Source organism: Botryllus schlosseri, chromosome 3 (assembly GCF_051294905.1).
Source record: "Botryllus schlosseri isolate E-star chromosome 3, Bs_hap1, whole genome shotgun sequence".
Lineage (NCBI taxonomy): Eukaryota > Metazoa > Chordata > Ascidiacea > Stolidobranchia > Styelidae > Botryllus > Botryllus schlosseri.
Window position 1 is genome coordinate 4,000,540 of NC_137238.1, and position 7,199 is coordinate 4,007,738.

The 7,199-nt window shown below is 40.2% G+C and overlaps 1 long non-coding RNA gene across 1 annotated transcript; it reads right to left on the minus strand.

Annotated features, from left to right (window-relative positions):
* LOC145435625 (uncharacterized) lies at positions 1 to 640 on the minus strand. The gene is made up of 2 exons (XR_013913918.1): positions 474 to 640; positions 1 to 100 (listed from the first exon to the last, which is right to left on the minus strand). It is a non-coding gene; the product is annotated as an uncharacterized LOC145435625 (long non-coding RNA).
* Positions 641 to 7,199: the final 6,559 nt, after the last annotated feature.

A 7,199-nucleotide genomic window follows, 5' to 3' on the forward strand; every position in this document is an offset into this window, starting at 1 on the left:
TTTGTGCTGTTTCATTTTATTCATGAGAGAAACTATAACTTAATGCACACTTGCACAGTTCCGCCTTTTCACCTTTTTCATCAGTATCCTCCATCTAGACCTGCGAAAAGATCAAATTAAGTTACACTTGCCTAACCTTGTATAACAAAGGAATGACTTGGTTGTAACAAGAAAATGAAGGCATAGGTGAAAACCAAATTATGGCTTGGATGATGTACGATGGCTTACAAGCCCGTTGGTACAATTTGAATTTTTGGTTAGTGAGTCAGAGCTAAGGACATCATTCTCTGCTGTGCTGCCACTATCAAAGCAGATGTTACTAAATCCCCTTTTCAGTAGGCGTATATGACGGTGACTAACCTACACACAGCATATGCGTGGTTAGAAACTTGCCTTTGATGTAGCAAATTTAGTAAGGGTTAAGATCACCTGTCAAATTAGTGTTGAAGTGCTAACGTTTTCAGGCAACTCACCCAATGCTGCATCATTTGGAGATGGTGTTCTATCTTTTTAGCCATGCTCTGTTTACAAAACCACAGAAAAAAGAAGCTGACTAGTAGTCAGTGACTGCGTATTGTGAGCATACAGAATATAAATCCAAGAATAATGCATTACCAAGAAGATCAAAGTGCCGCAGGTATCTGACCTCGAAATACAAGCAGCCTGAATGAACAGCGCGTTACGGTAACTAAAAGTTTGATTGACAGCGTTTCGGGAACCCAGCTGCGCCATTCGTGTTCACTGTTCATACTCAGTCGGTCCCGTAAAAATCTCCGAAAATAAGCGCGTTCATACCGCCCCGAATCACCAGTGTTATGTTCACATAGAGGGGTTCCGGTAAACATTTTCGAGAAATGTTATTCCCGGAACCCCGGTATGAAAAGGGCCTTATTTTTACCGCTATGCTGGCCTCGGCTGCCATTGTATACAATTTTTAGATTACTAACCAACGGATGGATTCGCAATACGTGACTCACGATTGAATACGCCGAGCAGCGAACTGCTGAGCCGGCTAAAAGCAGCAGAATTGATAGTCCCATAGCTGTCGATCCAAGCGTCGAAATTTGATATGTATGGTCCTAATCGAAAGCTAGTGTCGCACTGATTCCGCAATAAAAGTATATTTCCAGGCAATGGTACCATCCCAAAATAGTCGTGAAAGTCTGAGAATCGGCATTGTTCTGAACAATCGTTGGGCGTAATTGGTAATTGTTGTGGCCATGCTGATGCAGCGCTCTCACTTTTCAGAACAGTCGGCCTTAAACGGCTATTTTGGAGCAGTTACATTGCCCTGACGAGATTTTTTTTTGTATTTTCGGAATTAGTACATCAATAGCTTACGATAGAGACCAGATGCATCAAATTTGGACGCATGGATCGCCAGCTCTAGGACTACAAAGTTTGCTGCTTTTAGCCGGCTCTGCAGTACGTTTGTCGGTTCATTCATCCGTGACTCACATCTTGCGCATCTATCCGCGGGTTGGCAATCTACAATACGATTTCAGATCACGATACTGCATCGTTACTTCGTCTGGCTAACTAACCAGACCACTGGATATTATATAACGTCTTATCTGACAAAGCACGGTTTTGTTTTACTCCTCATCCTAATTCCTACGTCCCTCGATAAAATTATTATTATTTCTTTAATTATATATACTATATACGCAAATCCAACACGTGCATATATTATAATACTTTTTCAACGACATACTGCACCCTATCCTTAATCCTAGCCCATAGGAAATTAGGTAAATAACATTTTACACTTCCAATTACGTGAGCCATAATTACGAGCATACAAAACACGCTTATATTACGTCACAATGACATCTTATATAGCATACTATGTACATTGTAACGCGAAACAATAACTTCATATTGTTAATTTATTCGCTAAAAGCTTTTCGACTAACTCTCATCAGTAGCGAACGTTAGTGATGGGGTGAATCAAATTCGAAATGTAAGAACTATTTTGTCTGTATGACGTAATAATAACAAAAACAAACAACTAGTAGACGGGCTAGATACGGTAGTAACGGTACAAAACAAACGTTAACGAGTACATATTCGGTTATAAATAACCGAAAACACAACACATAACATTAATGAAGTATTCCAAGAGTGTAGAGGCGTTCCTTCTGGCGACAGAGAATCGGCTTTCGTAGCTTTATGATCGTAGATTCCAGTACCTTTAAATGAAACAGAGAACGGCCACGAGCAAGTATAGAAAATTGACTGTCATTGTAATGATCAGCACATTCTGGATGGGATAAGAGATGCTGTCCAATAGCCGAATTACAAGCAGTAACTTGATCATAATCACGCAGTGTGTCAACAGACTGCGATGAAGGAGTTGGAGAAACATTATTTATTCTAATTTGCCGTGGGACATGCTGGCGAATTCTTTGCTGCAAGCGCTGAGACGTGCGACCTACATACCGACTGTCACATCGGCACGTGTATTCATATATTATGTTGCTTTGATTTGTCGCAGGTAGCACATCCTTTTGCGTTGCAGGCATCAGAGATTTCGTCATGAAGATTATCTGAGGTTCTACTTGTGAAAAACAATGGCTCACTGACGATTTAATTTGTTTTTCAAACCTGTTGGACACTTTCCCAATCCAAGGAAGATGCAAATAAACAGGACATTTTCTAGGTCCAAACGGTTTAACTTTTCTGAAATCTTTGAGTTTACGATCTATGGTCATTTTAATGATATGATCAGGATAACCATTTGACTGGAAGATTGACCGAATGTTCTCCAATTCAGAATCAAGTTTGACTTTACTACAAATCATCAGAGCCCTGTGTACCAGAGTTCTTATCAAATTTACTTTACGTTTTACTGGACAGAAAGAATCCCACGAAATGTATTGCCCACTGAATGTAGGCTTACGGTAAACTGATGTAACAAAATTAGCACCCGTCTTTTCCACTACAACATCAAGCAAATTGAATGGTCTTCACCCATCACTGAAATTCACCATGGAAAAAGAGGTCAATAATTCATTAGCATTCCTTGATGTTGTAGTGGAAAAGACGGGTGCTAATTTTGTTACATCAGTTTACCGTAAGCCTACATTCAGTGGGCAATACATTTCGTGGGATTCTTTCTGTCCAGTAAAACGTAAAGTAAATTTGATAAGAACTCTGGTACACAGGGCTCTGATGATTTGTAGTAAAGTCAAACTTGATTCTGAATTGGAGAACATTCGGTCAATCTTCCAGTCAAATGGTTATCCTGATCATATCATTAAAATGACCATAGATCGTAAACTCAAAGATTTCAGAAAAGTTAAACCGTTTGGACCTAGAAAATGTCCTGTTTATTTGCATCTTCCTTGGATTGGGAAAGTGTCCAACAGGTTTGAAAAACAAATTAAATCGTCAGTGAGCCATTGTTTTTCACAAGTAGAACCTCAGATAATCTTCATGACGAAATCTCTGATGCCTGCAACGCAAAAGGATGTGCTACCTGCGACAAATCAAAGCAACATAATATATGAATACACGTGCCGATGTGACAGTCGGTATGTAGGTCGCACGTCTCAGCGCTTGCAGCAAAGAATTCGCCAGCATGTCCCACGGCAAATTAGAATAAATAATGTTTCTCCAACTCCTTCATCGCAGTCTGTTGACACACTGCGTGATTATGATCAAGTTACTGCTTGTAATTCGGCTATTGGACAGCATCTCTTATCCCATCCAGAATGTGCTGATCATTACAATGACAGTCAATTTTCTATACTTGCTCGTGGCCGTTCTCTGTTTCATTTAAAGGTACTGGAATCTACGATCATAAAGCTACGAAAGCCGATTCTCTGTCGCCAGAAGGAACGCCTCTACACTCTTGGAATATTTCATTAATGTTATGTGTTGTGTTTTCGGTTATTTATAACCGAATATGTACTCGTTAACGTTTGTTTTGTACCGTTACTACCGTATCTAGCCCGTCTACTAGTTGTTTGTTTTTGTTATTATTACGTCATACAGACAAAATAGTTCTTACATTTCGAATTTGATTCACCCCATCACTAACGTTCGCTACTGATGAGAGTTAGTCGAAAAGCTTTTAGCGAATAAATTAACAATATGAAGTTATTGTTTCGCGTTATTCTGAAGTTCTGTACCACAAATCACTTGTATGTACATTGTACGCACATAAACGCATTTATTACTACACAATCTGAACTAGACTTGAATTGTTGTTAAATACGACGCTACGGTTGTCAAGGAGCACGGTTGAATTTATGATTATTCAATTACATGTTCAACAGCAGCAATTGTAATTGTAATTGTAATGTAATTGAAGCATGCAAGGAGTAATTGTAATTGTAATTGTAATTTGATATTTTTAGCATGGAGTAATTGTAATTGTAATGTAATTGAAACATGCATGAAAGTAATTGTAATTGTAATTGTAATTGAACTGAAATAATGTAATTAATCCAACTCTGGTGAGCAGTAGCGATAACAAAGTCGTCACAGCCAAGAGTAAAGAATTTGGAAATCTCCAGTGACCATGCCACAGCGCCGGCTTCACCTTCAATCGGAGCGTATCGTCGTTCTGAATCACGTAAGAATCGGGAGCCTGCTAGAGTAATTTGCCAGCCATTGGGGAAGCAATCAGGCGTCGTAGACTCACATTCACAGTATTTTTCACGCAGCCAGATACCCGTATTCGACCAGTCGTGATGCAAACAAGTTCTTCGCCTCTGGTCAAATATGCGCACCCAATTTTGTATTGCCCGAATAATTTCAGCGTTTGACACTGCGAACCAATGATATATATACATGTATATATATCATTGCTGCGAACGCTTCATCGAGTTCATTGGTCTACGCAGGGGTGGGCAAACTACGGCCGCGTGCGGCTCGCAACAACATTTTGTGCGGCCCGCGACGGCATCGAGAAACGTGATACAAATATTGATAAAAATTTGCAGTAAAGAATCAAATTACTGGCGCGAATTGATTAAACTTATATTTCCATGATATTGAACAATTCATAATCTTAATATTGTATTTCTGATGTTATTGTTAGCACAATAGCCCGACCTCGGGGCATACGCATTTTGAAACGCCTCGGCTGCTAAATATCCAAGACTATTCAAACGGAAATGAGTTAGTTCGGATAACACTTGTGATTTTAGATTAGAAGTTTCAGTGTTGTAACTGAAAAAATGATTGGTGCGTGTTTTGGTAGATTCGTCCTCCATATGCGAAGTTAGTTGCAAGTCATTTAAAACTTCGGTACGTGTTAACGTATTCGTAATGAGTTGTCCGAAGTAATACTTCTGTTCCGGCGTCGATGGTAATGCAATATGTATTAGGCTACTTATCACAAGATGACATTATTATAGTGAATTTTTTGCTGCAATAAAAATCACCATTTAAATACAAACATCCTAATTAGCGGCACAATATATCAAATTATGAGGTGCAAAATCAATCAACGAAATTGTTAAAATATTTGCCACAAAAGTAAATAATGCTGATGTCGCCCCCGCAAAAGAACGCGAAAAAGTAAGATAAATACAGTAAGCTGTTTGCTGAAACGCATTTAAAGGGTAACATGCTGCTGGTGTCAGCATTGTATGTTCTGAATCTTGACCAAATGCGGAATCAACATATCTATAAGCCGATCTTTAGTCACATATTAAAATTGCTATCCTATCCTAAGAATCGCCACAACCTAGCTTTCATCCCTTCTTTGGGCGAATTGATTCAGGATGGCCTGTTTATAAAATCTCGGTAATATTTCTGACGCATGAGCCCATAAACGGATATCAGCGATTATGTACGATTTCGCTTCTCGCTACCAGACGCTATCGTAGGCCCCACCGAGATACCAGGAAAAGTCATTACGACAACTTGGCTTGATCATAAAAATGTGCCGATCATAAATTGGTTTCAATTCAAGACAGGATTTATTGTCCGACTTTGCTTTCCCGTTAGAACACGGTCCGGCATCGTTAGGATGCTTTAGTGTAGGGGTGTGCACTGTGCAATGTGCATCGATCTAGTGCGGAACTATGAGAGAGAGAATAAAAGGGACTTGCGATGCCAACTGCTTGCGCGCCAGGACACATGAAGGCAATAAGTTTTGGGCAACATCTCAACGGGTACAGTGCGATAACAAAAAGATTGGCGGCGATAAAACCCTGGCCAAAATGACCGTCGCTGGCTTGCTAATAATATCGATATTGAATGTCGGGTCGTCAAAGTGGTTGGTACTGAATAGTCTGAGTAGACAGCAGTACAAATGCGATCCGTATGGTGAAATAATGTGTTACGTGCGTACGACTGCCGTCTGCGCGTTCTCCATATCATATACATGCCGGTAAAATGTAACATAATTATATTTTAAATATATACGATTTGACGTGTGAGGCCTGGGTCGCGAATATGCCACTAAATCTCGGATTTGGGTCGCAGTCAAAATAGTTTAAGAACCACTGCTTTACATAATTGAACAAAAGCGTGCGTTTTGGTTTATAAATACGATTTTACCATAGTGCGACCCGCGAATGTAATCAGATGTTGAATGCGGCCCGCGAGCTGAAAAGATTGCCCACCCCTGGTCTACGTGAATGAAGATTTCGGGCTAAGTAAGCTCTTGAACGGTGTCATTATGTCGGTGAGTTTGCCATAATGAGAGCCTTGGTTAACAATACCGAACCATGGCCGTATGTCTGACATCTTTTTTGGCCTTGGAAAACAGGCTATTGCTTCCAAATATTTTGGAAGTGGACGTACGTCGTCTGATGTGATCTAGAATCCTAAAAATTCAATATGCTTACATGCAAACTGAAGTTTCAAAGGGTTAAGGATGATGCCTTCGCGTTCTATCAGCTCGGGATAATTAATCATTATCCATCAATGTTCAGACGGACTGTAATCCCATAACACTGTGTCGTCGACGCACTTTGTCGTTCTAGGCATATCAGCGATTATTCGATCATAGCGATGAGTGTATCTATCCATCACCACTTGCTATGAAACCGTGTGCGGCACTCGATATCTATATCTGCCAAATTCAGCGATGGACGTGAGTAAGTGGCGATCATCCTCTCTGACGAGTACCGAATGGTAGCCATTCCAGGCGTCCCTAACGGATCTGAAGGTATCAGGTAGTATGGAACGTGTTTGATGAAATGGCGGAACGATGTGGTGCGTGTTCCGGGAGCAAT